A 27,676-nucleotide genomic window follows, 5' to 3' on the forward strand; every position below is an offset into this window, starting at 1 on the left:
AGACCGAGAATAAGGCAGACTAGTGTCTCCGATAAACCATCTTATCGGGGTTTGGATGCCAGTTTCTTTTATAGCACAGAGAGGGGGAGGAGGTGAGGAAGTAAAGTAAAAAGGCCGTAAGTTTTGCAAATATCCCCTGGAATGGCCAGCCTTGGGGAGGGGATGTGTTAATTTCTTCTTCCTTACAGCCATCCACAGGTGGGCAGGGTCAAATTGTCTCCCTGTGAGCTGAACAGAGACACTTTAGTTTAACATTCAGGCAGAGGGGCAGGGTTCCCTGAGGCAGGCCATTATGTATGATTACAATAACAAAAGCAATAAAAAGCAAAGGTTAAAGTCAAAGAAACAGATCAAACATGGAGTCTGGTTTAGCTCTTCCCTGTTACACTAATGGTATTAAGATCAGAATAGAAAGCATCTTTATTCTTAGAAGAAGTATGAGAAAATAGTGATGGATGAAGTTTTATCATGTTCTTAAATTACCTCTAAATAATTCAGAAAAAAAAAGGTCTTACACACTTACAGAAAGTTAAAGGAAACATGGCAAAAAAATGTACTGTTGAATCTAGGCAGTCAGTATATGTGTTAATTAATTTGGTTAAAAATGATTTGGTCAAAAAATACTTTGGAATTAGAAAACTTTTGCTTCATGTGGCTAAGTGGCAAATCAAAAGTCAGTGATATTTGAAACACAGGAAAATAATCCCATCAAACTATAGTAAAGGTCAGTCCATAAATTAATTTGCATGCCCATCTTCAAATTTTAACATAATCATGTTATAGAATGTTGTCTGTCACAGCGCTCTCAATATACCCACAGATCACTAAGGAATCTTGTAAAAAATGCAGATTATGGGTCAGTGGTTCCAGGAGGATCTGACAGTCTTCATTTCTAACAAGCTCCAATAATGCTATTGCTGCTGGTCCACGAACCACATTTTGAATTGTAAGGGTCTATATTATGCCAAATAACCAGTGAAAGTCAAATGCAAAGAGTACCTATTTCCCACTAAGTTGTTTATGGATGATAAAGTCTTTCCCATGCAGAGGCAGATACTCTATGGGTCTATATATTTGGGATCGTGGAATCAACACGCACAAATAGCTGAGATTTCCCTTTTCGTGCATATGTCCATCGACACGGAGTTGTACTCAGTACTGCCCTCTTTTTAGATTAACTATATACTGTGCAAATATAAGTATAAAACAAAAATTCAACTTTAGTATAATTTTATATAATGTTCTAAATGGAAGATTAAAAAATGTGTATTATTCTGAATATTTGGTAAAATTCTTCTCAAAGATTCAATACTTTTAAGGCAAGTCTTTAACATTTGCTCTTATATTTTGGAATTCTATTAAATTAAATGTTTACCATTGATTATAATAGTAAAAAAATGTATATTTTTATTAAATTACCCTCAGTTATTTGTCAATGCTATATCCATGATTCCTTTAATTTTTCGATAAAATTAGTAAAATTTGACAATCTACTTTTAAAATAAAGTTATATATAATAGTTTATATAAAAATTTACTCACAATAGTGCACGTGTGTGTGTGTATGTGTGTGTGTGTATATTTATATATATATATATATATATACACACACACACACACTATTGTGAGTAAATTGGAAGCATATTATGTATGGCTTGATGTGCCTGAGAGTGTTTTCATCCTTGACATAACTTAAAGCTTTAATGCCTATGGCAGATTATATTTTTCCAAAAATGGAAACACCTATACAAATCCCATCCACGTGCTCTTTTTACAATGAGGCTGACACTCCTTCCACGAAAAGGTGATATCTATGTTTCCTCTTCCTCCCCTCCCTTAGATCTTCCTGGGAGCTTGTGACTGACCAGACCAATGTAATACATCAGAAGTGATACTTTGTGACTTCCAAGGCTAGGTCATTAAAAGGATACAGTTGCCATCCAGCTCTCCAGATGCTTGCCTTCTGGAATCCAGCCACGATTTTGCAAAGAAGTCCAGGCCACAAGGAGATACCACATGTGACTGTTACCACCAACAGCTCCAGCTAGACCTAGAGCCAACATTTCAGCATCAACTACTAGACATGCATATGAACAGGTCTTCAGATGCTTCTAGCTTCCAACTTTTGAGTCTCCTAGCTGAGACCCTAGACATCATGGAGCAGAGAAAAATCATCCCCTCTGTGCTGTGAATTCCTAACCAACAGAATCTGTGAGAAATAATACATGATTATTTTGTTTTAACCCACTAAGTTCTTGGGTTTTGTTACAGAGCAATAGATGATTAACATACATTTTGGTATCTGGAAGTAGGGTTGCTGCCATAACAAGAACCTAAAACTGCAGGAGTGGCTTAGAAACTGCATGATGAGCAAAAACTGGAGGGACTTTGAGGCGATTGTGAAAAACCTAAAGAGTCTAGAACAACTGATAAGGAGTCTGAGAGTCTACTACAAGGTTATTAGTGAGGGCAAAAATGAAATAAAGAAAACACTGTTGGAAAAAGAAAGAGGATCTTGGTTATGCTGTGGCAAAGGGTTTAGCAACATTGTTGACTATGATTAGATAGAAATATAAAAATTGTAACTAATGAACTCCTGAGCCCAGGAGATTTCCAGGCAGTGTTGAAAGTGCCCCCTGGCTGCTTCTTCTGCTCATAGTAAAATATAAGGCAAGAGAGAACCGAAAGGAAGGACTGTTAAATATTTTAAAAGGCAGGATTTGCAGCCTCTCCAGTCTGCAAATAATGTGCAGTCTTTGGGATCTTGGAACACAGAAGGAATTCAATTAATGTTAGTTTCTTTCTCCTTTCCCCGTTTACTTCATGAAGAAATGTTTGAAAATGCATAAAGAAACTTAGAAGTTGGTATGACAGTACGTTCAGTAGTCTGAAAACGTTCAATAAATAAAGTCATTCTAAAATCCTAAAGACAGGCTTCTTGAAATTGTCTTGAATCATTTATGCATCACTAAAATGATCCCTTTCTTAAAAATCTTTTCTCCACCTGCTCGTAGATTCTTGGTATTTCTTCTGTTCACTGTTTGGTTTTTTTCACTTCTTATCCTCTGTAAAGATGAAAATCATCTTAAGCAACTGATGAAGCATTGTGACTATGTTAACCACAGCCACGAGTTTGCTAACACTCTTCCCATTGAGAGGTTGCCTCGGTCCCCTCTCCTCAAGTTGTGGTGGGTTTTTTGACTTCTTTTATCAATAGAGTATGTTGGACATGATACTATGTGAGTCCCAAGGCTAGTGCATAAGAGACCATGCAACTTCCCCCTTGGGCTCAGGGAACACTCACTCTTAGAGCACTGAGCTGCCTTATAAGAAATCCAATTACCCTGACGCCACCATGATGGAAAAGACACATGTAGGCCCTCTTGCTGACAACCCCAGGTGAGCCTGACCCTCAGCTGTCCCAGTTAGACAGCAGACATGTGAAGAAGCCATCTTGAGAGCTAGCCTCCCACTCCCAGCTGCCCCAGCCCTGACATCTGAGTCACCCCCAGCTATCTGAGTCCTTCCAGCTGAGATCCCAAACGTATGGAGCAGAGAAGAGCAGCCCTTTCTGTGCCTTTCTGAATTCTTGATCCTCAGAATCCATGAGCATAATAAAATGGCTTTTACTCCACTCAGTTTTGTGGTAGTTTGTTACATAACAATCACCAACCAGAAGAAGCATTTTCAGTCACCGGCATCTTATTCATGCATTTAACATTTATCAAGGGCCTAATGAGGCAAGACATTGTACTAGCTTTATCTCAGGTTGGATGAATTTCTCTGATTCCTTCTGGAGATCAGGTTTTGCCGGAAGTTGTATTGTGGAGGCACTGGGCACTGGGCAAGATGCTGAATATATCCGGATGCTAGGCATGAATAAGCTGAGGGGCAGCACAAAGGACAGAGGATAGAGGAAGAATGGGAACAAGAGAGAATAGCGGCCCAAAAAACCCAAAAATTATCTCACATTTTTTTTTCCTTGACCTGATCTGACTGTGCAAATTGATATCTGGCCCAGAAAGCCACCCTGAAATGGCAGAGGTACCTTGGTTTCACCCAAAGAGTGACCTAGTTACTAAAGACAATCAAGCTTCATTCAGTAGTTATTTCTGGGTGGCAAAGATAGATGGTTTATCAATTTAGCACATTTGTCATAATGACTAAGGACTGGAGTTTAATGTAGCATAACTTTATGAAATGAAATAAAACACTGATATTTCACTTTTCACAAATATGTGTGAATAGTCAGATATAGTCAAAGACTCCTCAATCATGTACAATATAGAGACATAATTACTTCTCAATAGCTTTAAAAGCCTCTGTAGAGAGTGTCTACAAAAGGCATTTCTGAAAGAGTGGACTAAAGGGAGGAAGACAGGAAAAGCCTTAAAATTGTAAAAATAAGCCTCCATAAAAATGTGTTGGATGCTTGCCTCACCCAAAATGGAAAGATGTAGATATAATCTTTTCTTGGAAAAATCTTTATGTGACCATTTAATGCTCTTTATATATCATGATCCTTACATTTTTAGTTAAAGCTATTCAACATGACACAGTCTATTTTACAGTCTAAGTGATTATTAAATGTCTCTCCCTTCCCTTGCTCATCACAACTTTTTTTTTTTAATAGTGATTTCTTTATTTATTACTTATTTATTATTTATTTTTTGGCTGTGTTGGGTCTTCGTTTCTGTGCGAGGGCTTTCTCTAGTTGCGGCAAGCGGGGGCCACTCTTCATCGCGGCCCCTCTTGTTGCGGAGCACAGGCTCCAGACGCGCAGGCTCAGTAGTTGTGGCTCATGGGCCCAGCTGCTCCGCGGAATGTGGGATCCTCCCAGACCAGGGCTCGAACCCGTGTCCCCTGCATTGGCAGGCAGCCTCTCAACCACTGCGCCACCAGGGAAGCCCCACAACTTCTTGAAAATAGTTTACACTTGTATCTGCCGCCCCTACTCCTCTGTACTCCTTACTGAGAAGGGTTTCCCGTGCAATCTTACTTGTGTTCCTACCATCTATGGGAGTTGCACGCGTTGGGTCTCTCCCCAGCTGCAAATCCAATGAACTCTTAGTTCTTATCTGATCTAGCATTTACTTCTGTTACCTATACACCTTATTACCTAATAGTACATATATATCATTAGATATGTAATTTTTAGTCAATGACAAAATAATGTATACTTATTGCAAAAAAAAAAAAAATTGAAAACTATACTGAAGAGTATAAAAAGTCCTCTCCTCACTACCCCTCCATCCCACTTGGGGGAACCAATGCTCACAGCTGAGACTCATCAGACCAGACATTTTTCTGTGCACATCTAGTATATAATCTAAAATTTCAAATCCAAACTGAAAGAGGATTTGAGACTAAAGAATAAACTATCCTTCACCCTCAATCTTACTCATTTTTGATAACCACTTATACAAATTTATGTTTCTTTTGGTGGTTATATCCATAATGTTTATATTTATTCATTTATTTATTTATCAGTTTAAACTATATCTAACTGCTACCTATACCATGAAGAATGAGGAGTTTTGCTGACTTACACTGCTTTCTCACTTCCCTATTCCCACAAGGATTTCACACCTTAAACTCTAAAGGCCTATTTTTATTTATTAAGTTTTTAAAATTTGCTAATGTGTGTCTTCAAGTAAAACACAACCTTCTATTTCTTGACTCATCCATTTTAGGCACTGTCTCATACTTTGTAACATCTGATTTTATATCATTCGTCTTCTCTTCTTAGAACTAAAAGTAACTAACTCTGCTTTGTCTGTAGGTTAATCAAAAAACCCCAGCATTTACAATATTATAATTATTTAGATATAGCTCCCTGCAAAATCAAACAGTGACTGGACAGTGAGTGGAGACGGGGATTGCAGGGGCCATTAATTTTGTTCAGCTGGAAGGAGCACATAACTAACAAACAGGGAAGGGGGCAAGGCACATTGCTTATGTTTGTTTATTTTTATGATGCTATACTTTCTTTTTATCACTAAGGTCACTTAGCTTCTTAATCACATTTTATTATAGGAAATTATTTTTGGAGCCATCTTATTCCCTGTTCTAATTTGCACTCTAAACTACTATGTCACTGTCATCCTGGAATTATTTTTCCTTTTTTAAAATCTTCTGCTACCAATCCTAATATTTTTATTGATATCTTGTTCTGAAAAAAAATAATGTAGCAAACCATCTTCTCAATACTCTTAAGACTGCGATCTAGCATTTGAAATGTTCCTCCCTTGGACTGACTTGCAGAAGACATCTCATTTTCAAGAAAATCTCAGGGGACAATAATCTTACAAGTGGTGTTGAGGTAGATTTCTTTTCACGTAGAAATTGAAGTGAAAATTTGTAATCTCAAATAGTAGGCAATATTGAGTAGTTGCAATTTTAGTATTTGGAAAGCATTAATATTTTATAAAGAATGACATTTTACTTATTACTAGTGTTTGTAATAACAAGATTATTAGTTCACTCAACAAATATTTATCAAGAACTCAGTATGTTCTTGGCAGTTTTCCATGTTCGGGGGATACAGCAATGAAGAGAGCGCCTCACAAATTTTATTCCAGCGGTGAGGCAGAGGCAAAAGATAAGAAACATATAAGTAATTGAATACATTTTTACGTATGTCAACTGTTGATTGATGCTAGGAAGGTGGGATAGAGAGTGCTGGGGAATGGAGGATGGGGATGGAGTTTTAGGTAGGCCATGCCTTGGGTGAGGGGGCTTGTTTTTTAACCTTGTATAGTCTCTTCTTCGTTTTTTTTTGTTTGTTTGTTTTAATTTTTTAATTTCAAAATAATCACAAAGTTAAAGACAAGTTGAAGGTACAACACAAAGCATATGTTTTTCTGAATCATTTGAGAGTGAGTTGCTGACTCAATTTTCTATCACTTCTGAATGCTGTAGTGTATGTTTCCTACAAAACAGGGATTCTACTACACAACCATAATATACAATAGATTAGGTATTCTGTTTCATGGATCTCATTTTCTTTTCCCTTTTTCTCACATTCCTTTGTTATTTTGTTGGATAAATAGAGAGTAAGTCTTCCAAAGAGGATGGTTGACAGGCAGTAAAATTTTCTAAGTCTTGCATATCTAAAAACGTCCTTAGTTTACTGGAACTCTTAATTGATAGTTTGGCTGAGCATTTACTTCTAGATTACAAATCGTATTTTTCTCAGACCTCAGTCTTCAAGCATATAGTGTCTCTCATGAGAAGCTGGATTTCCATTTATTAGAGGCAGTACGTAGAGGCTTTTGGGATCTTTCTACTTTTCCTGAATCTCTGTCTAGGTATGGTTTTTCTTCTTCATTCATGTCCTCCTCATTCTGTGTGCCCTTTCAAGCTGAGGATGCATGTGTTTATGTCTCAGAAATATATTTTCATCCATTATTTCTCTGATAAATTCCTTAAAATCTTCCCTTTTCTTTCTAAAACTTTTTTTGCAAGATTGTAGTTCTCCTAGATAGATCTTTTAAGACTTTAAAGTTTTCTTCTATACATTCCTATTTTTCTTTTAGCCTAATTTCTAGATTTCCTCAGGTTTTTTATTCCAGCACTTCTTTTTAATTTTTCTTAATTTCAGACATATTTTAAAATTTCCAATATTTCTTTATTGTTCCTTAGTATTTATGAAGATATATATGAAATTATATTCTGTGTCCTGAATAATCAGCTGCTTTCAAAGTTGATTCCCTGGTTCATATTGGCACTGTGCATATGTGTGTATGATTAGTTTTCCTCTAATATGATATGTGTCCATTTAAACTCATGAACTGAGGACTACTTACTTGGTACACGTTGCTGACCTGGTTTCCCTCTGCTGGCATGCAGTTCTCTTCCCCACAAGGCCTCTCTTCAGTGAGACGATGGACTGTGAGCTCTGAACCCACAGACAGCTTTCCTTTAAACTGTGTGCGTGGATAGCAGGGAGCAAGCTAGGTCCACACCACCTGGGTTTTATTCTGGGAATCCCAAACCAATTCCTTTGGCAAGCAGTGCTTACGGAACAGGTGCTAACTTGTACAACTGTCTAGAGACAAACATCAACCTTGACATCGGAGCCACACCCCCTCGTGAAACTGGAGCTTTTATCTCTAGGTTGGAAGCATTCTGGAGGCACCACCATTACAGAGCTTGGCTCCTGCCTCCACAGCAGCCTCTGGGTGTGCACATCTGGCTGTGCTTCTGCTCCTGTATTCCTTAATATATCACATATTTTCCATCTTCCAGAAACTCATTGAGGTTAATGGTTTGCGTATGTCTCTGCCTCATTGGAGAACTGTTATAAATTTCTTACCCTTGGTACTTTTAAATTTTATTTTAATGGGATTTCTGGAAGAAGAGATATATGTATGTGCAACCTGTCATCTTGAACCAGATGCCTCACTTCCCCAGTTTCAAAGTCCTCTCCCCCCAGCCTGCTCTCTGCCATTTCTCTGACATTTATTTGTCCCAGTTAGTTCTGCCTTCTTTTCTTTGATTCCTCCCTGAAGGTTGATGCTCCATCCTTGTCTATCTCCTCTTTTTCTTCTATTTGTTTTCTGTGGATGATTTTCACTCACTCCCATGAATTTAACTACCACTTTAAGCCAGTGAACCCATTATACATGACAGCTCTTATCTCTCTTCTGGACTCCAGTTTTGTGTTTTCTACTCACTACTGTCATTAATACCATTTTAATGTTTTCATCCAATCAGGAAATGGCATACAATCAATCCTACTGTAATTAATTAATTAATTAACTGGTGAATGCTTAAAGGATCTAGAACTGGTTTTAAGATAATCTTTCTACTACACCATAGTATTTCCCAATTACTTTTCACAAGTTCAATAATTGATGAATTATTTGCTCATCTTGGTGTGAGGTCAACCCTGGGGCTTATCTTTACAAAAATTTTTATATAATCTATTTTCCAGTAATACAATATATTCAAACTTCATATATGTCTCCCTCTCAAAAATTGGTTCTTTGCTTGGGAGGAGCAAAGAACCACACCTGTTTTCAGTTTCCAGTTACAATATAGCATTGTAATTCTATTTCTAATTTCAGTTATTATAATCAAACTTCTGTTATATCAAGTTTTTAAAGCTAAACACTCAAAGCAGAAGTTTTCACTTACCTAATTGGCTACCAATACAAGAGTAGATTCAATCCATCTGTCCCTAAGTGGATATGTGTATCTCTGCAAGTCTGCCCTTTGTTTTGGGTTTAAATTACCCTTTTTAAGCCTGATTTCTCATGGAAGAAAAGCTAATAACATTTACTCTTCTAGTCTGAGCATTTCAACTATAATAACTTTTGATACTAGGCATAGATTCTATCCAATCTGTCAGGATGAGGAAAAGCTTCAAATTAGCTAAGATTCCCCACAACTATGGATTCTTTAGGTGCTGAAAAACAAACAAATAAACAAACAACAAAAAAAGGTTTTTTGTCCACACTGACCCCTAATAAAGTGGTGTAGTGTAGACAGTGATAGCTCTTGTTCCAGCTCTAATCACTAATGGGTGCAGCCAATCTGCCCCCACAATCAAGGGTTCCAAGAATGATTACTCACATATTCTCCCAATTACATCATAAAACCTTTCTTACATTTGAGAAACTGTAGGCAGATAGAATTTTCACAGATTTGGAATCATATGTCAACCTTTCCCTGGATATTCTAAATAGAAAACACTTCATATGAATAATAGTAGTAATGTTAATAAAAGCTAAAGTATTCTGAGGGCTAGGCACTACTCTAAGCTCGTTACATAGACTATTCCATTTAATTTTTGCAATAACTTTTTGGGTCGTTCTTATTATTACTCCATAAAGAATTGAGGCTTAGAAAAGTTAAATGTCTTGCCCAAACCGTTTCCCCAGTTCATAACTGATAGAACAGTGACTTGAACACAGGCAGTCTGGTAACAGAGCACACTTTTTTAACCACTAGGCAAGGATATCAAACAGATTTCATCTTGTATGTCAACTGTGATTGATAGTGACTACATGGAATAACTGTTGAAAAAACTTGGTCACCAGACTCCAGGTGACAGAGTGCCAAAATGAGCAAAGATGTCAACTATGAGCACATTAAATTTGTGGACCTTTTTCTAGGTACTTGCCCTCCTGGGATATGTGAAAGAGAGAGAGAGAGAGAGATTGACTGACTGATTATTGACCTGTGTATTTATAAACAACTCTCAGAAAATGCATAATTTAGGTTAGAGAAAGTCACAGAATGTACCAAACCCTGCCAACAATTTGTCTTTCTCTACGTTAGCTTATAAGAAAAAACTACTAGTGAGTTGAATATTTTCTTTTTTTGGAACTTTATTAACCTTTGTTTCAAACATTATTCCCAGGCTTCTTCAGCTTAATTAGCTGCAAAGAATGAATTTGTATTAAGCAAAAACTGAAAAGAGCTGCAGTGTCCAGGGGCTTGGGCTTAAAAATATTAGAGATCTAGATTTTATCAGATCCATAAACAAAATTTTAAAAAAGCAGTCATAATATAAAATAGCAGCTCCCAGTAACTTCTTCAAGACTCATCTTCTTCAGAAGTTGACTCAATTCAGTTTGCTTCTTTCTTGGAAGCCTCATCAAAATTCTCCACAAGATCTGGAACTTCATCATCGTCATCCTCTCCAGTAGCAAGTGGTGCTTTTCCATCCACAGATTGTTTGGGCAGAGCTTCAGCCAGTCTCCTTAAACTGGTCAGACTGTCTGCGCCAAGCTAGTTTAAGATGCTGGGTAGCATTTCTATCAGCTGCTTTGTCTCAGCATGGCCTGTAATGGTGAAAGTGTTTGCTGCCAGAGATGCCTGCACTTTAGGGTTGTTAAAGTGAATCACTGTTCCTTGGTTTCTGAACATAGTCACCTCTTCAATACCAGAGATATTGTTCACCCCTAACTTCTATAAAGAGAACTGACGTTTTCTGTCGTCTTCTGTGGCTGTTCTATGAACCATCTTCTTCTTTCTGCGAGCAGTTCCTTTCCCACCAATGTGCACTTGTGCCTGCTGTTTGGTGAGTTTCTCTTGGTTCATGATAGCTTCATCTTGTTGGAGCAGAAATGGGGCCGTGCAGGGGACTAGGGCTGGCAATCAGGGGGTCTCGGGCAGACCAGCTGAGATAAGGCGCACACACGCGGGGACGCAAGATGGCAGCTAGAGTGATTTGAATTTTTGTTCTACTTTATTTTCCTTCTCCCACACACTTATGGAGTTTTTTGTTTTTGTTTTTTAATGAAAGAAGTAGCATAAGGGAGAAAGATAAGAGACAAGATGCTTAGAAAACCATCCCTTGGATGATTGAATCAACTGGTTCAATTCCAAGGAAATATCCCAAAAAATAGAGAAGATTTTAATTTTCTTTTCACAAGGCTCAAATAGGGGTAACTTGTAGAGACAATTAAGATCTAAATGTGGTGGGATAATACTTCTGTGATATTCACCCATGTTCCTTTTTTCCTTCCAGAATTTCTTGCTTTCCTTTTCCCTAATTTGAGCAGATTGTCTACTCCACGTTCCTTGACTTAGGGTTGATTTAAGGAAAGTTTTCCTAGTTGTTGTTAAAGAGATTTTTTTTTTAAATTGAAGGTAATCTGACTTTTATCCAGACTAGAAAATCTTTTTTCCAGCAGGGGAGATGGAGAAAGATGGAACGGAGGTCAAATGAGAGCAAAAACCTCCCTGGATCCCAGAGAGAGGATCTTGTACCCCACTTCTCAGAGGAAAGCCCAAGGGAGACAGAAAGATCTGAGTGTTTATGGAGCACTGAAACAAAAGGTACCTGGTTCCTAGGAAAAGCTTCCAGAAACAACAAACTCTCTATACTTGTTCTAAGAGTTGTTTGTAGATACACATGTCAATAATCAGTCTGTCGGTCTGTCTCTCTTTCTTTCTCTAGGTAGACAAGTACCTAGAAAGGGAAAGGCTCTGTGACACCTTCAGTTGAAGAGACCATGAACAGCCTCACAGAGATGACTGAGAGAAGCAGAAAGATTCCTTGCTCCTATGAGTGATACAGAATCAGGAAAAAGAGCCCTCACAACCAAAGAAAGTATGCCTAGGGAGCTGAGGACATCTTGGCAGCAAACCAAGTGGAGTGATAACTTAGGACAAATTAGGAGAGTAGATATCTCATTTGCTATCTCCATGCAAATATGACAGAGAGGGCTTCCCTGGTGGTGCAGTGGTTGAGAATCTGCCTGCCAATGCAGGGGACATGGGTTCGAGCCCTGGTCTGGGAAGATCCCACATGCCACAGAGCAACTAGGCCCGTGAGCCACAACTACTGAGCCTGCGCGTCTGGAGCCTGTGCTCCGCAACAAGAGAGGCCGCCATAGTGAGAGGCCCGCGCACCGCGATGAAGAGTGGCCCCTACTTGCCACAACTAGAGAAAGCCCTCACACAGAAACGAAGACCCAACACAGCCAAAAAAATATATATATAAAAATAAATAAATTTTAAAAATAAATAAATAAATAAATAAATAAAAATAAAAGATATTCTAGGGCACATGTATTTTTTTTTTTTTTTTTTAATTGTATAGCTACTTTATTTATTCATTTATTCATTTTTGGCTGTGTTGGGTCCTCGGTCCGCGCGAGGGCTCTCTCCAGTCGCGGCAAGTGGGGGCCACTCTTCATCGCGGTGCGGGGACCGCTCCTCATCGCGGTGCGCGGGCCTTTCACTATCGCGGCCCCTCCCGTTGCGGGGCACAGGCTCCAGACGCGCAGGCTCAGTAGCTGTGGCTCACGGGCCCAGCTGCTCCGCGGCATGTGGGATCTTCCCAGACCAGGGCTCGAACCCGCGTCCCCTGCATCAGCAGGCAGACTCTCAACCACTGCGCCACCAGGGAAGCCCGGGCACATGTATTTTTAAGAAAAATCTTAGGAGAATGCAAAGAGATCATAAGCTATTCTTCTAGAAAAAAAAAAAATATGACAGAGAGACCACATGGATCCCCTCTCCCAATGTCTTTTATCCTCTCCAAATTCTTAGATATATTCTTAAATATATATCCTAAAGAAATGTGAAGGAGGGGAAATCCCAAATTAATGGAAATATTCTACCCCACTATAAGAGAAAGAGAGTGCAACATAGAGAGTAAGCTGAATTATATAAAAATTTTAAACATATATATATATTTTTTAATTTAATTATTTATTTATTTTTGGCTGCGTTAGGTCTTCGTTGCTGCACATGGGCTTCCTCTAGTTGCGGCGAGCAGGAGCTATTTTTTGTTGCGGTACGCAGGCTTCTCATTGTGGTGTCTTCTCTTGTTGCGGACCACAGGCTCTAGGCACGTGGGCTTCAGTAGTTGTGGCACACGGGCTCAGTAGTTGTGTCTCGCGGGCTCTAGAGCACAGGCTCAGTAGTTGTGGCACACGGGCTTAGTTGCTCCGTGGCATGTGGGATCTTCCTGGACCAGGGCTCGAACCCGTGTCCCCTGCATTGGCAGGAGGATTCTTAACCACTGTGCCACCAGGGAAGCCCTAAACTTATATTGTTACACTCAATTTTATAGTCAGAGATTCATCCCGACTACATCTATTTTTACAATCTAAGAAGTGATTAGGAAGAATGGGTGTTCATAGTAATTAATGGTAGAATAATTTCTTACCTTATAGTGACTGAATACAAGTTAGATACAAAGAAGTAAAATTAAATTTATATACTAATCAAGTAATCTAACAAGGTAATAATAGATTACAAGAGTGTGAAATCATATTCATGATGAAGTGGAGCCCACATCACTCAAGGACATAAACATTAGGCCAAACCAGGCAATGAAAGGTTTCAAGGAGAATCCATCACAGAAGGGCCTGTAGTTTGTTTAATCTTGCCTTTCTATACTATGTTCTATATCCTATACCATATCAAATACTTAAGGGCTAATGCAAACATTTTCTAAACCTAAACTTCCAAACAAGAGAAAGTTTACTTCCCAAGTATAACTGGGTAAGTCCATTCAGAGGAATTTTTACTCAGGTCACAAGTGTCTACTTGAGGAATCAAAGTAATAAAGTATTGAATAAGACCCCTGTGGCATGTGCAAATACACATACTTCAGGTACCAACACACTCACACAGAATAATTTAACAAGCTCTGCCTACAGAGCCAAGGCAGAGAGAAGGGGGACTCAACTGTCAAGCATATTTTCGACCAACCAAATTCCTGCAGATGATTCCAAATAGTCAGGCCAAAGAAAACAGCTATCCTTGCCTAGTTGGAAGAGATTGGTTAGAGCCAGTAAAACTGCTAAGTACTACTTGGTTGCCAGGGGAAAAAAAAGTGAATTTGTTAAGCTTTGAAAGCAGGGATTCAATTTTGTTTAAAATATCCACTCACCAAAAAGAGTCTTTAAAAAGTAACGTAGTATTCAGGCATTCTGACACTTGCTCTTTTTCTAAGGACATAGGAACATGTTACAGATAACCTAAGTTCTTAAGGATGCAAAATTTTGATAATGTACTCAACTACAAAGTAAAGAGCTTTACTGAAACTCTGGCTTAGGTGAGCTCATCTCTAGATACAATCATGAGATAGAGTCCCCTCCTCAGTAAGCCATGACTCTTTCATCATAACGGGCATCTGGCTATCTTCTAATTGATTGTGTGAGGGTCTCTTGCTTCAAATGGCCCACCTAGGTATTCATACTATATGCAGTATTCATGTTCTGAAGCTGGATCAGGTGGAACGTGATGTTAAAATATTTACAGTGGTACTTTAAATATTTAAAGTGGTACTTCTCAAACTTTCTTACTGAAATAATTTTAAGGACAAGGAAAGTAAGAAGTCTATAGGCAGACCCAAGAGTTTTCATCCACATGTTGAATTTCTTTGAATCCATTTTTTGTTTTTTGTTTTTGACAATTCATGTGGATATCTTGCTCTATTCCACAATATTTTTGTAATATACTTTAATGTAAATACAATAGAGGGTAAAATTTCTGTCTCAGAAAGATGTATTGTGTTGACCCTGTGATTTCAAGCACTGATCAATACATCAAGACTACACACTAGCTTGGAAAGCAAGGCTTTTGGGTCATTTTAAATTATTAGAGGTTTAATCACAGTCTTTGAAGAAAGCATGGATAAAATAGGTTGTCATTGTAATTGCTACTGATATGATTGAAAAAATATATATTCATTTTTAAAGATTTAAATACTGATATTTACAGAATATTACATATTAATAAACATATCCCAGTTTCTTCAGTAGCACAAATGAGTTGCAATTACTGGTTAAAATTTCTGAAAATACAAAGAACAAGGGTGATACAGACTGTCCTTGTAAATCTGGTATCTTTTAAATTCCCTTTTAGAAGTACATGCATTTATTCCATGATTCCTTATCCCTGGGGCCTGTTCTCAGTCAAGAGACAACCATCTTACTCAATAAAACAAATTCTAATGAGTTGTAACTGCTAATTGATTAATATATTTAAATTTAAAAATTATAATTATTGTGTGATTCTGGTTTTAAAAGTCACTTAAATTATTTAATTAAATAAATATGAAAACAGTAAATAAAATCCCACCTTGCCATGGAAATTTTGTAGACATTTATCTTTCCGGGTAGATAAAGATCTAAAATTTCACATTCTGTTTTGAAAATTTTTTCAAATTGTGTGTTGAACTTTTTTTTTTTTTTTTTTTTTTTAAATTTTATTTATTTATGGCTGTGTTGGGTCTTCGTTTCTGTGCGAGGGCTTTCTCTAGTTGTGGCAAGCGGGGGCCACTCTTCATCGCGGTGCGCGGGCCTCTCACTATCGCGGCCTCTCTTGTTGAGGAGCACAGGCTCCAGACGCGCAGGCTCAGTAATTGTGGCTCACGGGCCCAGTTGCTCCGCGGCATGTGGGATCCTCCCAGACCAGGGCTCGAACCCGTGTCCCCTGCATTGGCAGGCAGACTCTCAACCACTGCGCCACCAGGGAAGCCCTATGTTGAACTTTTAACTAGGGCATCCCAGGGTCAATGTCTTAAGCCAAGGAATGTCTCTAATAGGGCAAGTCAGTAGATGAGAAATTTGGAGACAAACATGCCTTTTGGTCAACCTCAAATTAGGCAGCCTGTCTCCCCATTAGGGATGTAGACAGGACTATGTATGGGAGAAGAGGTTCACTGGAAAATAAGATGACAGTGATAAATTCAGAAAAGTTAGTATCTTCAGAGTAAACACATACAACAATGATAATATAAGAATTAAAGTAAAAATGACAATGAAGGAAAAGTAATTATCTTATTTTGTTCTATAATATCTCTACCTTTCAATACCGTATGGAAGGTTTTATTATCATCCCTATGGCTCAGTCTACATCATGGCTCTGTGGTCCATAGGTACTTTTTCCTTTGTGGTCCTCTTCCTTTTTAAGAAAATATTAAAAATTATATTTTATGACTGCAGTGGAATAAAGGAAAATATAATACAGGCTGGATTCCATTATTATATATCCATTATTATCATATTCATTTTTTCTCCTGATTTTAAAAGAAATTAAAATTTAAATCTTTTTGTGGACCCCTAAAAGTATTGTAGGCATGAGGTACTACTGTGCCTACTGCCTAATATATGTCAACCCTGCCTATGGCAGATAATGCTAGTTAATCCCCCAAAGCTATTCACCTCTTCTTCTAGAATAATGAAACCCCCAGTTTTTAGCCAGGCACATGGCCATCCAAGATAAAGTCTACAGTTCCCAGCCTCCCTTGCAGCTATGTGCAGCCAGATATCAAGTTTCATCAATGGAATGCCAGCAATGGTCAAAACTTCCAGGTCGTGTTCTTTTTCCCTGCATTTGGAATTCAGCTGTGGTTAGAGTGAGTCAATCAGGGGACTTCCCTGGTGGTCCAGTGGTTAAGACTTAGCCTTCCAATCCAGGGGGTGCGGGTTCAATCCTTGGTCAGGGCACTAAGATCCCACATGCCTCGCGGCCAAAAAACCAAAACAAAAAACAGAAGCAATAACAAATTCAATAACAAATTCAATAAAGATTTTAAAAATGGTCCACATCAAAAAGAAAAAAAAAAAATCTTAAAAAAAAAGAGTGGGCTTCCCTGGTGGCACAGTGGTTGAGAATCTGCCTGCCAATGCAGGGGACACGGGTTCGAGCCCTGGTCTGGGAAGATCCCACATGCTGTGGAGCAACTAGGCCCGTGTGCCACAACTACTGAGCCTGCGCGTCTGGAGCCTGTGCTCCCAACAAAAGAGGCCGCGATAATGAGAGGCCCGCGCACCACGATGAAGAGTGGCCCCCACTTGCCACAACTAGAGAAAGCCCTCGCACAGAAACGAAGACCCAGCACAGCCATAAATAAATAAATAAATAAATAAACCCAAAGTTAAAAAAAAAAAAAAAAGAGTGAGTCATTCAGGCTATGGAAATGGGGACAACACTCTAGGGACACTGTAACAATCAGACAGCAAGAGCCTGGGTCTCTGATGTCTCATGGAGGCTTGATGACTTCCCAGAGCAGTCACAATACCAGCCAGAGTTTATATGAATGAGAAATAAATTTCTATTCAGTTCTATTCAGTTTAAGTCCCGGCTATTTGGGGACTTGGTTACATGCAGCCAAACCTATATTCAAATAGAATCACCTTTCACACTGAGGAAACTGAGGCACAGATGTGATTTTTCTCAATGTGATTTAGTACAAACTAAAACATAGCAAAGGTCAATCCTGACCTATCCATATTCAAAACCTATGCTCTATTCACTGCCTTCCCATATTGTCTTCTCCCCGAGTCCGCCATTAGCCCCACCAAAGAGCCAGGTAGGCTTGAGTGTTGGGTTGCCTCAGGCCAAACAACCAACAAGGAGGGAACCCAACCCCACCCATCAGCAGACAAGCAGATTAAAGTTTTACTGAGATCTGCCCACCAGAGCAACACCCAGCTCTACCCACCACCAGTCCCTCCCATCAGGAAGCTTGCACAAGCCCCTTAGATAGCCTCATCCACCAGAGGGCAGACAGCAGAAGCAAGAGGAACTAAATCCTGCAGCCTGTGGAAAGAAAACCACATTCACAGAAAGAAAGACAAAAGGAAAAGGCAGAGGACTGTGTACCAGATGAAGGAACAAGATAAAACCTCAGAAAAACAACTAAATGAAGTGGAGATAGGCAACCTTCCAGAAAAAGAATTCAGAATAATGATAGTGAAGATGATCCAGGACATTGGGAAAAAAATGGAGGCAAAGATCGAGAAGATGCAAGAAATGTTTAACAAAGACCTAGAAGAATTAAAGAACAAGCACCTAGAAGAATTAAAGAACAAACAGAGATGAACAATACAATAACTGAAATGAAAAATACACTAGAAGGAATCAGTAGCAGAATAATTAAGGCAGAAGAATGGATAAGTGACCTGGAAGACAGAATGGTGGAATTCACTGCTGTGGAACAGAATAAAGAAAAAAGAATGGAATGATCGGGGACATCCTGCTCTTTGGGACGCTGTTGATGAACGCCGGGGCGGTGCTCAACTTCAAGCTGTGAGTAGGCCGCGTTGGACCGTGGCTCCATCCGGGGGACCCGTAGCCCCGCCTTCGCGAGCGTGTGCACGCCGTACGCCGCCGGCCCCGCCCCCAGGTCCCAGCCCCAAGTTCCGCCTCCAACCGGGTCCATCCTTTTGTGACTCTCCGCGCCGCCGAGACTTGAACTGCGGACTCTCAGTTCCCGCGGGATCCCTCTGCTCGCACCCATGAGAGCCTCAGACCCATCCCCCGAGAATCTCTTAGCCCTAATCTGTACCCGCAGCCCCGCACCTGGCTCCCTCGAACCACTCTCTCCACCCCGTCGGTGGCTGCAGGCATGACTGTGATTGGCTGGGCAAGGGGTGGCCCAGGGAACATCACTGAACCGCGCGAAAGAGGTCACACAGCAAACCAACGGAAAAAGAAGGACACGCAAGGCTTTGGGGAGGAGTCGAGGGAGCCCAGCACAGGTGACAACATCCGGGAGTTCTTGCTGAGCCTCAGATATTTTCGAATCTTCATCGCCCTATGGAATGTCTTCATGATGTTCTGCATGATCGTACCTACAGAACGAGAGGAAGGCTGCCATTTGCAGAGCTGGAGACAGGCACAGTAGCACCAGAAGCAGCACTGGCAAAGGTCCTGGGGCAGAGAAGAACTCGGCTCTTTGGCTCCTGAGCTCCAGATACAGAACCAGAAACCTTCTCAGAGTGTCTCTTCCTCCATTCCTGACGACTTCAAGAATGTTTCTGCCCAGAAAACCGGTGACCTTCCCAGAAAGTCCAAGCTTGTGGTGGGTGGAAAAAATGTTCGCCAAGATGAGCACAGTTTCCCAGCCACGTCACTGTTTTCTTTTCAAAGATATTTTCACTTTGATCTCTGCCTTGAAATGCTGTCTACTTAAAAGAGTTTGAAGGGTGTTTATGTGAGGGGCTGTGGTATCTACATTGTTTAATCAGATCAGAATCCTTCTTCTACCAAACTTTCACTGGAAACCCATTTCTGGGTATTTCTTGGTTTGTTTTTAATAACCATCCTTTTTTGGTTCAAATTATACAGATTTTTAAAAATCTTTTTTATCCAGGGATCTGAAGCAGAAAGGTTGGCTTTTAAGTTTGATGCACCCTCTTATTGGACTGCATTTGTGAGGAATGAACAAGTTCATAGTTGCTGCGTCTGTGTCCAAATTCCTTCCCCATCCCAATGGGCTCTGCTTGGCCACTCCATGCTGCTGAGGTTGTCCCCAGGGCTTGAAGGGTGAAGTGTTACGGGTTCCTGTGGAAGAGAGGTGCAGAGCAGTTGGCAGGGTGGATGGGGGTTTTATGAGAAACTTTGCCTTGCCTTGAAGCCCTCTATTAAAGTAACTTTTGGGGCCATTAATTGTATAGTTTCTAGAATGAGAGTGATTTATGTGGTGATATTGGGACTCAGTTCTGAAAGCTTGGGTTTTGGGGTCTGCTTTTCAAGTGGATGATTTCAAGGTTGAAAAACAAGCCTCATTGGAGGAAATACAGCATTTTGCATAGAAGCTTCTCTGGTTTAATCGCCAACATGACACTTGGGTGGTCAGTGCCCGGATCCTATAGGTGTTTGATTTATTTGTTGTGGTTTTTGAAATCCTAACTTGCAGGTAACCTGGTGGGAGGAATAAATAAATATGCAGGCTCTTAGAACTAAACAGTATTGAAAATAAAGCTCATTTATGAAAAGGAAAAAAAAAAAAAAAAAAAAAAGAAAAAAGAATGAAAAGAAATGAAGACAGCCTAAGAGACTTCTGGGACAACATTAAATGTACCAACATTCTCATTATAGGAGTCCCAGAAGGAGAGGAGAGAGAAAGGGCCCAAGAAAATACTTGAAGAGATTATAGTTGAAAACTTCCCTAATGTGGGAAAGGAAATAGCCATCCAAGTCCAGGAAGTACAGAGAGTCCCAGGAAGGATAAACCCAAGGAGAAACACACCGAGACACATAGTAATCAAATCGACAAAAATTAAAGACAAAGAAAAATCATTAAAAGCAACAAGGGAAAAATAACAAATAACATACAAGGGAACTCCCATAAGGTTAACAGCTGATTTCTCAGCAAAAACCCTATAAGCCAGAAGGGAGTGGCACAATATATTTAAAGTGATGAAAGGGAAGAACCTACAACCAAGATTACTCTACACGGCGAGGATCTCATTCACATTCAAAAGAGAAATCAAAACCTCTACAACCAAGATTACCCTACACAGCGAGGATCTCATTCAGATTTGACAGAGAAATCAAAACCTTTAAGAGAATTCAGCACCACTAAACCAGCTCTACAACAAATGCTAAAGGAACTTCTCTAAGTGGGAAACACAAGAGAAGAAAAGGACCGACAAAAACAAACCCAAAACAATTAAGAAAATGGTGATAGGAACATACATATGGATAATTACCTTAAGTGGGAATGGATTAAATGCTCCAACCAAAAGACACAGGCTCGCTGAAAGGATACAAAAAAAAGACCCATATATATGGTGTCTACAATAGACCCACTTCAGACCTAGGGACAAATACAGACTGAAAGGAGGGGATGGAAAAAGATGTTCCATGAAAATGGAAATCAAAAGAAAGCTGGAGTAGCAATACTTATATCAGATAAGATAGACTTTAAACTAAAGACTGTTACAAGAGACAAGGAAGGACACTACATAATGATCAAGAGATCAATCCAAGAAGAAGATGTAACAATTATAAATATATATACACCCAACATAGGAGCACCTCAATACATAAGGCAAATGCTAACAGCTATAAAAGAGGAAATTGACAGTAATACAGTACTAGTGGGGGACTTTAACACCTCATCTATACCAATGGGTAGATCATCCAGACAGAAAATTAATAGGGAAACACAAGCTTTAAATGACACAATAGACCAGACAGATTTAATTGATATTTATAGGACATTCCATCCAAAAACAGCAGATTACACTTTCTTTTCAAGGGCTCATGGAACATTCTCCAGGATAGATCACATCTGGGGTCACAAATCAAGCCTTGGTAAATTTAAGAAAATTGATATCATATCAAGCATCTTTTCCAACCACAATGCTATGAGATTAGAAATGAATTACAGGGAAAAAAACATAAAAGAACACAAACACATGGAGGCTAAACAATACATTACTAAATAACCAAGAGATCACTGAAGAAATCAAAGAGGAAATCAAAAAATCCCTAGAGACAAATGACAATGAAAACACGACAATCCAAAACCTATGGGATGCAGCGTTGGTGGTATAGTGGTGAGCATAGCTGCCTTCCAAAACCTATGGGATGCAGCAAAAGCAATTCTAAGAGCAAAGTTGATAGCAATACAATCTTACTTCAAGAAACAGGAAAAATTTCAAATAAATAATCTAACCTTACACCTAAAGGAACTAGGGAAATAAGAACAAACAAAACCCAAAGTTAGTAGAAGGAAAGAAACCATAAATATCAGAGCAGAAATAAATGAAATAGAAACAAGGAAAACAACAGCAAAGATCAATAAAACTAAAACCTGCTTCTTTGAGAAGATAAACAAAGTTGATAAACCTTTAGACAGACTCATCAAGAAAAAGAGGGAGAGGACTCAAATCAATAAATTCAGAAATGAAAACAGAGAAGTCACACGGACACCGCAGAAATACAAAGCATCATAGGAGACTACTATAAGCAACTCTATGCCAATAAAATACACAACCTGGAAGAAATGGACAAACACTTAGAAAGGTATAACCTTCCAAGACTGAACCAGGAAGAAACAGAAAATAGGAACAGACCAATCACAAGTAATGAAATTGAAACTGTGATTAAAAATCTTCCAACAAACAAAAGTCCAGGACCAGATGGTTTCACAGGTGAATTCTATCAAGCATTTACAGAAGATTTATCACCCATCCTTCTCAAACTCTTCCAAAAAATTGCAGAGGAACACTCCCAAACTCATTCTACGAGGCTACCATCACCCTGATCACCCTGATACCAAAACCAGACAAAGATACTACAAAAAAAGAAAATTACAGACCAATATTACTGATGAATATAGATGCAAGAGTCCTCAAGAAAATATTAGCAAACAGAATCCAACAACACATTAAAAGGATCATACACCATGTTTAAGTAGGATTTATCCCTGGGATGCAAGGATTCTTCAATATACGCAAATCCATCAATGTGATACACCATGTGACCTAACTGAAGAATAAAAACCATATGATCATCTCAATAGATGCAGAAAAAGCTTTTGACAAAATTCAACACCCATTTATGATAAAAACTCTCCAGAAAGTGGGCACAGAGGGAACCTACCTCAACATAATAAAGACCATATATGACAAACCCACAGCAAACATCATTCTCAATGGTGAAAAACTGAAATCATTTCTCTAAAATCAAGAACAAGACAAGGGTGTCCACTCTCACTACTATTATTCAACATTGTTTTGGAAGTCTTAGCCATGGCAATCAGAGAAGAAAAAGAAATAAAAGGAATACAAATTGGAAAAAAAGAAGTAAAACTGTCACTGTTTGCAGATGATATGATACTATACATAAAGAATCCTAAAGATGCCACCAGAAAACTACTAGAGCTAATCAATGAATCTGGTAAAGTTGCAGGATACAAAATTAATGCACAGAAATCTCTTGCATTCCTATACACTCACAATGAAAGATCAGAAAGAGAAATTAAGGAAACAATCCCTTTCATCATTGCAACAAAAAGAATAAAATACCTAGGAAATAAACCTACCTAAGGAGGTAAAAGACCTCTATGCAGAAAACTGTAAGACACTGATGAAAGAAATCAAAGGTGACACAAACAGATGGAGAGATATACCATGTTCTTGGATTGGAAGAATCAATATTGTGAAAATGACTATACTACCCAAAGCAATCTACAGATTCAATGCAATCCCTATCAAATTACCAATGGCATTTTTTACAGAACTAGAACAAGAAATCTTAAAATTTGTATGGAGACACAAAAGACCCCAAATAGCCAAACCAATCTTGAGGGGAAAAAATCAGAGCTGGAGGAATCAGACTCCCTGACTTCACACTACATTGCAAAGCTACAGTAATCAAGACAATATGGTACTGGCACAAAAACAGAAATATAGATCAATGGAACACGGTGGAGCGCTCAGAGATAAACCCATGCACCTATGGTCAACTAATCTATGACAAAGGAGGAAAGGATATACAATGGAGAAAAGGCAGTCTCTTCAATAAGTGGTGCTGGCAAAACTGGACAGCTACATGTAAAAGAATGAAATTAGAATACTCCCTAACACCATAAACAAAAATAAACTCAACATGGATTAAAGACCTAACTGTAAGACCGGACACTATAAAACTCTTAGAGGAAACCATAGGAAGAACAGTCTTCGACATAAATCACAGCAAGATCCTTTTTGACCCATCTCCTAGAGTAATGGAAATAAAAACAAAAATAAACAAATGGGACCTAATGAAACTTAAAAGCTTTTGCACAGCAAAGGAAACTATAAACAAGACGAAAAGACAACACTCAGAATGAGAGAAAATATTTGCAAATGAATCAATGCACAAAGGAGTAATCTCCAAAATATATAAACAGCTCATGCAGATCAATATTAAAAAAACAAGCAACCCAATCCAAAAATGGGCAGTAGACCTAGATAGACATCTCTCCAAAGAAGAGAAACAGATGGCCAAGAAGCACATGAGAAGCTGCTCAACATCACTAATTATTAGAGAAATGCAAATCAAAACTACAATGAGGTATCACCTCACACCAGTTAGAATGGGCATCATCAGAAAATGTGCAAACAAAAAGTGCTGGTGAGGGTGTGGAGAAAAGGGAACCCTCTTGCACTGCTGGTGGGAATGTAAATTGATACACCCACTATGGAGAACAGTATGGAGGTTCCCTAAAAAACTAAAAATAGAATTACCCTATGACCCAGAAATCCCACTCCTGGGCATATACCCTGAGGAAACCATAATTCAAAAAGACACATGCACCCCAATGTTCATTGCAGCACTCTTTACAATAGCCAGGACATGGAAGCAACCTAAATGCCCACTGACAGATGAATGGATAAAGAAGTTGTGGTACATATATACAATGGAGTATTACTGAGCCATAAAAAGGAAAGAAATAGGGTCATTTGTAGAGACTTGGATGGACCTAGAGACTGTCATACAGAGTGAAGTAAGTCAGAAAGAGAAAAATAAATATCGTATATTAACGCATATATGTGGAATCTAGAAACATGGTACAGATGAACCGGTTTTCAAGGCAGAAATAGAGACACAGATGTAGTGAACAAATATATGGACACCAAGGGGGGAAAGTGGGGGGTGGTGGTGTTGGTGGTGGGATGAATTGGGAGATTGGGATGGACATATATACACTAATATGTATAGAATAGATAGCTAATAAGAACCTGCTGTATAAAAATAAGTAAAATAAAATTAAAAAATAAAAAATTTCCAAATACAGATCCAGTTGTTTCCTTCTAACCCTCAGGATATAGGTTCATCCCTCCTGAGTACTTTTTTGCCTTATCAGTGTGTCCATCAGGGTGAACAGGACCCCTGCCCAAACAACTACTTCTGTTCTTTGAATACACGAAACAGTCTAGTTACTAACTGAATTTCACTTTTTAAAAAGTAAGATATTTCATATATACACCTGAGTCTTGGGTCTTTTCTTTCAAAGCAGCCAGAAAGAAAACAAAGTTTTCTACTATTGTATAAAAGCCATATTCTATTTAAAAGGGAGTCTTTCAATGAGTCTGAAATGGGCAGAGGGGTTCTTCCATTCACTGTTCATTAGTGTAAACAAAATGAAAGAACACAGATGTCACTTGCTCCCTGGGGAATCTCTTACTTTATTTAGGCAAGTCCAGATCATCTTAGAAGTCTTTTAAAAAACTGAGTTTCTCCCTCACATATATATACATGGAATATGCAGCATTCAGCTATATTTACTATATTTCCAATAATAAATATTTTCAAACCTCCAACTTTTTTTTCATTTTAGATATAGCAATAGGAGTATCACCAGAAGATTTACATTGTGATTACATATTTTTATCTCCTAAGATCAAAGCTGATCCACAAAGACAGAAAACCTCTAACCAAAGTCTATCATTGCCCATCCTGTCACAAAGACTCTCTGGTGGCCAGAGCCAGAGCTTGGTAAAGGAGTGAGAGGCAAAGATACTCTTCTCTCCAGGAGTAGCCCCCAAAGTGGCATTAAGGAAGATAATTTGTTATAGTGTGGGGGAAAATATTAGAACTTTATCTTTTATCTAAGCAATAAGCAAGTAACTACACTTTATTACATGGATCAACACCATTCCCCTTATTCAGTCAGTATGCAGAGACTTCTACCACATGCAATGAACAAGATATCTAGAAATAAAAAAGGGACTAGTTTCAAAACACATCAGGGGTGACAGCACTGTACTGCCTCATGTGCTTGTTTCCAGTGTATTCTATTGTTATAATTTTTGTGGATCCAGTTAAATGAATTAAAAAATTATTGGGTTTTGAATGAATCTATCGTCACAAAATGTCAAGTAGATTAAAAAGTTTCAGCAAATAACCCATGGATTGAAAAATGCTAGTAATTTAAATACAAGCAAACCACCAGAAAATGGCAAAATCAATATTTCAGCTCCTAGTATTATTTTTTAATCAGCCACATTATATATTTTTAAAAAACCATCTAGTCTTGTATAAGAAGATCTGTCTGAAAACTTCAAAATTATCAAGAACGCTATTTGAAATATGGGTTTTCTTTCATTATTTTTAACAATGAACAGCCACAATTTTCATCACACAATGAGCCACAATGTCTCACGTTAAGGCACATTGTACATTAAGATATTAACTCATGATGTAAGCATGTAAAATATAGCATAATCATTTTTTTCTGCAATGTTTAAAGCCATGCTATCCTCAAGCCACCAGTTTATAACATTTTACTAAACTTAATGATCAGTATTTAGGAGCCACTTCTGTGATTCCTTAGTTAATAGTGAAAGCCACATACAATTGGGGAAACACTTTCTCTTCCTAATAAAAATGTATGATAACAATTTATAGAAATCAATATACTGAACAAGCTACAAAGCACTCCTTTATCAACAAATAGATTTGGAAGGTGCATAGAAAGCATTGTTAAAGATCTGGCCAATCAACCATCAGATCACGTTATGAAGTATAAGAGGTTTGCTATGAGTTGGATGAGCAGAGTAATATTCCCTCATGCACAGCTTATAATATCTGTCAGATTTTGTTTAAATGAAATACACAAAGAACTACTTCTTTTTATAAGCTATCAAAGGAAAGATGAAACAGAGAAGGTAGATTCTCAATAGTACAAAAACTCTTTATAAAACAATGCTTTATACAACTGTATAATACAGTCATTGCCATTGCTGAAGCCACTGCCTCTACTAGAATATAAGACTTCAAGGTTAAGCTTACAGAGATAGCCCTGTACAAGGGACTGCTTCCTGCCTCATTCATAAGCCAAGTGTGGTAGCAAAGAAATGAAAGCCAGAGATGCCCTTCAAGACATAGGATGTCAAAAGTATGATAAGTTCTGTAGAAATAAGCCTTTTTAAAATAATGGCATTTTTAGAATATACTGCATGAGGTAGGAAAAATCAAGAAAGTCTTTGGCTCTCAAAGTTTTGCTTGTTAGCTCACAGCAAAGTTCTTAAAAGAACTGTCGAACTTAAAGACAGAATATATTTCTTTAAATGTGTAAAATTTGCCAAACTTTTTACTGTGATTACGATGACTGCCCATAGTGTCCTCCCAAGAAGATTTTTTAAAAATATAAACATATAGTCTGCCTGTTGGATTTGAAGTTGGATGAGTGATTACTTTTCAAAAGCAAATCTTGCAATGGAGACAGCATTTTGAAAAAGGTATTTGGAAATATTTCTACTTATAGAATTCTATTCCTAAAAAAAAAAAGTGTCATCTATTTGTAAAATGTCCCTAAATCTTTTCTTTACATGTTGATTGGGCTGGAAAATGTCCAATACATTTAAAGTTCTTCCAAACAAAGACTTCTCAGCAAGTTTTGAACTCCTGTTAAAAATGTTAAACTATAACATTTTTTATTAGTTTACAAGAACTTATTAATGTCCGAGAATACA

General features: G+C 38.4%; 1 pseudogene; it reads right to left on the reverse strand.

Moving 5' to 3' along the window:
• Positions 1-10,434: 10,434 nt before the first annotated feature.
• LOC103016846 (transcription factor BTF3-like) lies at positions 10,435-11,066 on the reverse strand (annotated as a pseudogene).
• Between the last annotated feature and the right edge of the window lie 16,610 nt (positions 11,067-27,676).

This window comes from Balaenoptera acutorostrata, chromosome 14 (assembly GCF_949987535.1).
Source record: "Balaenoptera acutorostrata chromosome 14, mBalAcu1.1, whole genome shotgun sequence".
Taxonomy (NCBI): domain Eukaryota; kingdom Metazoa; phylum Chordata; class Mammalia; order Artiodactyla; family Balaenopteridae; genus Balaenoptera; species Balaenoptera acutorostrata.